Raw genomic sequence first — 7461 nt, 5'->3', positions numbered from 1 at the left:
GATTTGGTTAAATGGATGGATCGATAGACGAGTGACAGAAGAAAGACTCCTTAGCGACTTGTACAAACTCCCTAAATGGAGAGGATAAAATATTCTGGTGACATGAATCAGAGGGAATAGCAGAAAACCATGCCAGGGAGAATAAGAATGGGAATCTTGAGCTGTCTCAATGTGTGGTACACTGGGGGGGCCTTATATACTTGGCTAACGTAGGATAACCTAGAGAAATACATAACTGTAGAAGTCACATAGTTCAAAGCCAAGATGGGGTGCATCTGGATTTCCTCCAAAGAGCGGGAATTCCATTATTCCTGGTTGAGGAGAACTTTGGAGAGTTTGCATAAAATAACTCATGCCATTTGCCTGCTCAGAATATATTATTCCCTACCAATTCTACACCATCTTCTTTCCTGAGCCATGAGCCCCACTTCAAGCCCAGAAGACTTTAATACCTAAAGAAACTTCAGGATATCTAAGCACCTTCTGGCACACTCAGGAGCAGAATTGCTGCTGTTGCCACTATAACAAATACCAATACTGTTATCACCTCTATTATCATGAACAGCACAACCACTACCATTAGACGAGAGTGAAACCATCCAACAGTAAATCAGAATCCTAAAACATGTCTGGGATCTTGGCCAATCAGAATGGTATCTCTTCCTTTCTTTGGGTATTAAACAGGAGGAGGTGAGCAGAAAAGAGACAGAATTTTCCCTTTAGTTATATCTATTATCTATAGATCTATGTTTATATTACTAAAAGTATATTAGGGAAGTTTCAAGAATTGGGAAAAGAACTTTAAAGAAGACCCAAGAGATTGTAGGGCTTCAGAAATTCAAGCTGGGATTCAATATCTCTAGGATTTTCTCTCTCGCCCTCTCATGTTTGCTTACTTCTGCTTGACTTCATTCTCTCCTATAACAGATGGGTTTTTTCCACTGATAGAAAACCTATCTGCCAGCAGCTTGGGCTTATATCATCCCAGTCATTTTTTCCAAAAGAGAGTATATATTCTCAGCTTCATTTTGAAGATTTCCAGGGAAAATTTTCTGAATGACTTGTTATGTACTTATCCCTGGACCAATCATTATGATCAAAAGGATGGTTTACTTTGGAGTGGGCAGCCTATATGGCAAGTCCACTCTTAGGCCAGGGAGTGAAGTGTTATGATTGGCAGCTCCGCAAAATCCACACGGGATGTGTGGTGGGGGCGATGATGCCCTTCTCCTGAAGGAAGGGAAAGAAAAAAAAATGCTTCAGATGTCCACAAAAATAGACAAAAAAGAGATAGATAGGCAGGTAGGTAGATATATAGATGATAGACAGAGGAAGCAGGTTAATTAGCTAACTATATAGCTGACAAACAGATGTGTTAGTGCTCATTATAGGGTTTAATATTCTCTTTTTTTAAGATTTATTTTTGCTATCTCTCCTATTCATTTTTTCAAATATATTATAAAGTTGTTGTCATAAACCAAAGAAATAGAAAAACCTGTTTACATCTTCATTAGAATTTATGACATCCAGGAGTAATTAGGAAATAACAGACATTTTCATAATATTAGACTTCCTGTCCAAATGTACAGCATAGCTTTATAGCTTTTCACTCATTCAGTCTTTTTCAATATCCCAAAATGTTTTTGTAGATCTTTTATGTAATATAAGTGAGAGATTATTTGCCTAATAGCTAGGACCGAAACAGTCTTTGATTAGAAAAATACCTTAATAAGGTAGAGGTAGGGCCTCTACACAGTGTTGTTCAGTCTGTGCACTGCACAACTCTTGGTGCACCATTTACATGGGCTGCAATGTAAACAAGTCCTCCGAAGTTATGCACTGAAGCCACTCTGGGAGGAACATGAAACTGTTCCCAGGAGCCAAAGCAATGAGAAGGGAGGCTAAGTTGCTCTGTATGAGAACATCAGAAAAGTTTGCTTTATTTCTTAAATGAGAACAGAAGAGAAAAAATAATCAGAAAGATGGTAAAGCCAAAAGAGAAGCTTGTGTGATGGTGGAAGGATGAGTGGCACATGGGCGAAGTGGCCAGTGAGAAAACCTTGGTGGGATGAACAAGAGACTTTTTATAACAAGAATGTTCTACAATTAATTTTCAGTTATTTGAAATCATCAGTAAAATTTCTGCTACTTGGTACAGTTTTTTTATTCAAGGTTAATTTCGGAAGGGAGAAGGGAACAGAAAGCACGGGTTATAACCCAGCTTGTGCCAAGCTGAGATAAAGGAATACACACAATTGTGCAGAGAATAGAACAAAAATTCAGGGCCTGGGAATGAGAATTTGAGCCAATCATATCTGAAACTCAGTATTCCAGGATAGGGGGACCCCTGCTGACACCTAAATTGAATTTATAATGACTTTATACCACTCTTAGGAGGATTCTGTAAATTACTTTGTGTTTTTTTTTTCTTGCCCTTATAAATGGGAACTTATTTTCTATAATATTTTTCTGCCAGTTCTTGCAGATTCCAGAAGTCTATCAGTCAGTCTATGTCTCTCTCTTTCATTCTCTTGCACTCTCTCCCTCTCTGTGTATCTATGTATCTATCTATGTATCTATCTATGTATCTATCTATCTATCTATCTATCTATCTATCTATCTATCTATCATCTATCTATCTATCTATCTATCTATATTACACGAATATATAAGCATATATGAAATATAAATAGATGGTCTGGCTTTTATCTGATATGATTCCCCTCTAAACCAAATAATTTCTTTTAGCATTGCTTGTAGTTTAAGTCAACTGCCAACAAATTCTCTCTTTTTATTTGAAAATGTCTTTATTTTGTTTTGTTTTATATTATTATTTTATTTTATTTTTTGAGGTAGGATCTCACTCTGTTGCCCAGGCTTGAGTGCAGTGGTGCAGTCTTGGCTCACTGCAATCACTGCCTCCCGAGTTTAAGCGATTCTCCTGCCTCAGCCTTCTGAGCAACTGGGATCACAGATGTGCACCACCACGCCTGGCTAATTATTGTATTTTAGTATAAATGAGGTTTCACCATGTTGGCCAGGCTGGTCTCCAACTCCTGGCATCAAGTGATCTACCCTCCTCCGCCTCCCAAAATGCTGGGATTACAGGTGTGAGCCACCATGCCCGACCTTGTTTTACTTTTTAGAGATATTTTGGTGTATTCTAGGTTGACTTTTTTTCTTTCTGCACTTTATTTATTTATTTATTTATTTTTGAGACAGAGTCTCACTCTGTCACCCAGGCTGGAGTGCAGTGGCAAGATCTTGGCTCACTGCAACCTCCACTCACCAGGTTCAAGCATTTCTCCTGCCTCAGCCTCCCAAGCAACTGGGACTACAGGCCTGTGCCACCACTCCAGGCTAATTTTTGTATTTTTAGTAGAGATGAGATTCTGCCATGTTGGGCAGGCTGGTCTTGAACTCCTAACCTCAGGTGATCTGCCTTGGCCTCCCAAAGTGCTGGGGTTACAAGTATAAGCTGCCATGCCCAGCCTCTTTCTACACTTTAAAGATGTTATAGTTTGACTGTAATATACATACGTGTGTTTTCTTTGTGTTTGTCTTGTTTGTGGTTGGTTAAGCTTCTTGATGTAAGATATCTTTCAAAATTTTTGAGAAATCATTGGAAATTCTTACACTCCTTCATCTATCCTTCTTGGGCTCCAATTACATGTTTTAGAGCATCGATATTGTTCCAAAGGTCTTGGATGTTATAGTCTTTATTTTCATCTTTTTTCCTCTTTGTGTTTTAATTTGGTAATGTCTATTATCTATTGACCCAAATGTCTTCAAATTCAGTGATCCTTTCTTTGGCCTATCAATAATCCTTGATATTATTGTGTCAAGACTGCTGTTAAGCCCATGGAATGAATTCTTTGATGTCATATTTTTTATTTCTAGCATTTCATTTGATTTTTTTTTTAGTTTTCATTTATCTGCTGAAATCTCCAGTTCACATGTTGTCAATTTTTTTCATTTTATAGATAATTATACAAACACACACACACACACACATCTTGTATCTTATATCTTGTATGTATGTATCTAATCTGTGTATCAGAGGCCTCTCTGGGATTTTTTGTTTTTGTTTTTTTCGAATTTTTCAAGACTTGTTTTATGGCCTAAAATATGATCTGTCCTTAAGAATGATCCAAGTCAGGCATGGTAGCTCACATCTACAATTCCAGCACTTTGGGAGGCTGAGGCAGGAGATCACTTGAGCCCAGGAGTTTGAGACCAGCCCAGGCAACAAAGTGAGATGCTATGTCTACAAAAATAAAATAATGGACATGGTGGCATGTACCTGTAGTCTCAGCTGCTTGGGAGGCTGAGGTGGGAAGATGGCTTGAGTCTGGGAGATAGAGGCTGCAGTGAGCTATGATTGTGCTGTTGCACTCCAGCTTGGGCAACAGAGCAAGACCCTGTGTCAAAATAAAATAAAATGGTCCATGTACTGAGGAGAAGAATGTGTATTCTGTATCCATTGGATGAAATGTTCTGTAAATATATATTAGGTTCATTTGTTCTATAGGGCTGATTAAGTCCTACGTTTATTTGTTGATTTTCTGTCTGGATGATCTACCCAATGCTGAAAGTAAGGTGTTCAAGTCTCCAACAATTATTGTATTGGAATGTATCTCTCTCTTTAGCGCTCATAATATTTCCTTTATATATCTGGATGCTCCAGTGTTGAGTGTATATATATATTTACAATTGTTATATTCTCTTGCTGAATTAACTCCTTTATCATTATATAGTGACCTCTTTGTCTCTTCTTACAGTTTTTGTCTTGAAATCTATTTTGCCTGATCTAAGTATAGTTACTCCTGCTCTTTTTTTGGTATCCACTGACATGGGATATCTTTTTCTGTTCCTTTATTTTCAGTCTATGTGTGTCTTAATAGGTGAAGTGTGTTTCTTATAGGCAACAGATCATTGGGTCTTGTTGGGTTTTTTTTTTTTTTTAACCATTTATCCACTGTATGTCTTTTGATTGGAGAATTTAGTCCATTTATAGTCAACGTTATTATTGATAAGAAAGGATTTACTCCTGCCATTTTGTTATTTGCTTTCTGGTTTTCTTTCCTTCCCTCCCTCCCTCCTTCCCTCCCTCCCTTCCTTCTTTCCTTCTTCCTTTCTGTGAAAGCAGTTTTCTCTGGTGGCATGTTTTAATTTCTTGTTTTTTATTTTTTTGTGTACCTATTGTAGTATTTTTTTCCATTTGAAAGTAGTCATTATTTATTAACTAATCAGATTACAAACCTAAGCATGATAGTCACCTCAATTCATCTTTATAATAAGCTTGTTGATCTGGTCTTCTCTGTGGCCAGTATCTCTGCCTTCTATAAAATGGGTGGTCTTTTTCTTCATTCCAGCTCATGGAGAGTATAATCTGAAAGGCCACAGAAAGTTACTTGCTTCTTGGAAGCATTTTCCAGTAGTATCGATCTCATGAATCAGATCCTCCGTGCAGATGATGCCATATTTACCAAAATATCAAGCAATCAAAGTGTTATCTGTCAAGACAGCCCACTTCTTATTGAATTTGCCATGACCACACTTGTAGATTGCTGACATCTACTGACTTCCTTACTGTTCACTTACTGACTTCAGGTTTGGGTACCCCCATGTAATATATGGTCCTACAATCCTCAGCATATTAATTGAAGCCTTGTTGAGCTTAGCAACGCTTCCACTGAAAATCTGAAGAAGGTGAAGAAGCTGCAATACTTTTCAGACCTTTGGGCACACGCCATTGATACCTCTAATCCTGCTGACAAATGCCAGTTTGGGCTCTGCAGGGACATAGAAGTTGCTAGCTTTTCTTGTCATCCTAGCCATTCAAATCTCAGTTCTGTACATTTGCCTATATTCCTTGTGATAGTACTTAGTTTTTTCATAGATGAGCTTCCTCCTTGCATTTCAGTGCATCTTTTGGGCAAACTTCTTTCTCAGGTGCTTTATCTTCAGCTCTGCAAAATTCCTTCACTATTTTTTTGAGTGGATTCTAACACAGCAGGAAACTTCTTCTTCTCTTTGATATCCTCCATGGTTCCAGCAGGAAAACTGGTAGGTTTTTTTTATTTGAGGTTACATGAGGCTTGCAAATAACATCTTATAACCCATTATTTTACACTGGTGACTAGTTAACTCTGATTGCAAAAACAAACTAACAAGCAAAGAGAAAACTAATAAAAGCTCTACACTTTAACTTCATCCTTCCCTGCTTTTTAACTTTTTGTTGTTTCTATTTATATCTTATTATATTGTCTATGTCTTAAAAAGTTGTAGTTATTATCTTTATAGGTTCATCCTGTAGTCTTTCTACTCAAGATATGAGTAGTTTATACACCACAATTACAGTGTTATAATATTCTGTGTTATTTTGTGTACTTACTATTACCAGTGAATTTTGTTCCTTCATGATTTCTTATTCCTCATTAACATCTTTTTCTTTCAGATTGAAGAACTCCCTTTAGCATTTCTTGTAGGTCGGGTCTGGTGTTGATGAAATTCCTCAGCTTTTGTTTGTTTGGGAGTCTAGTTCTTCTTCGTGTTTGAAGGATATGTTCGCTAGATATACTATTCTAGGATAACTTTTTTTTTCTTCATCACTTTAAATGTGTCATGCCACTCTCTTCTGGCCTGCAAGATTTCCACTGAGAAGTCTGCTGCCAGATACACTGAAGCCCCTTTATATGTTATTTGTTTCTTTTCTCTTTTGAGATGCTTTTAGGATCCCTTCTTTCTCCTTGACCTTTGAGAGTTTGATTATCAAATGTCTTCAGTTAGTCTTATTTGGGTTAAATCTGTTTGGTGTTCTATAACCTTCTTGTACTTGAATATTGATATCTTTCTCTAGGTTTGGAAAGTTCTTGTTATCTCTTTGAATAAATTTTCTACCCCAGTCTCTCTCTCTACCTCCTCTTTAAGGCCAATAACTCTTAGATTTGCCCGGTTGAGGGCAAATTAATTCCTTTTTATTTTTTTCTCCTCTCCCTGTGTATTTTCAAATAGCCTGTCTTCAAGCTTACTAATTCTTTCTCCTGCTTGATCTATTCTGCTGTTCAGAGACTGATGCACTCTTCAGTTTGTTAGTTCAATTTTTCAGCTCCAAAATTTCGCTTGATTTTTAAAAATTATTTCAATATTTTCATTATATTTATCTGATAGGATTCTGAATTCCTTCTGTGTTATCTTGAATTTCGTTGCACTTACTCAAAACAGCTATTTTGAATTCTTTGTCTGAAAGGTCACATACCTCTGTCATTCCAGGATCGGTCACTGATGCCTTATTTAGTTTGTTTGGTGAGGTCATGTTTTCTTGGACAGTCTTGATGCTTGTGGATGTTCATCACTGTTTGGGCATTGAAGAGTCAGATATTTATTCTAATCTTCACAGTCTGGGCTTGTTTGCACCCACCCTTCTTGAGAAAGCTTTCCAAGTATTCAAAGGGAATT

This window comes from Hylobates moloch, unplaced genomic scaffold, assembly GCF_009828535.3.
Source record: "Hylobates moloch isolate HMO894 unplaced genomic scaffold, HMol_V3 SCAFFOLD_12, whole genome shotgun sequence".
NCBI lineage: Eukaryota > Metazoa > Chordata > Mammalia > Primates > Hylobatidae > Hylobates > Hylobates moloch.
Note: the sequence above shows the minus strand (reverse complement) of the source record.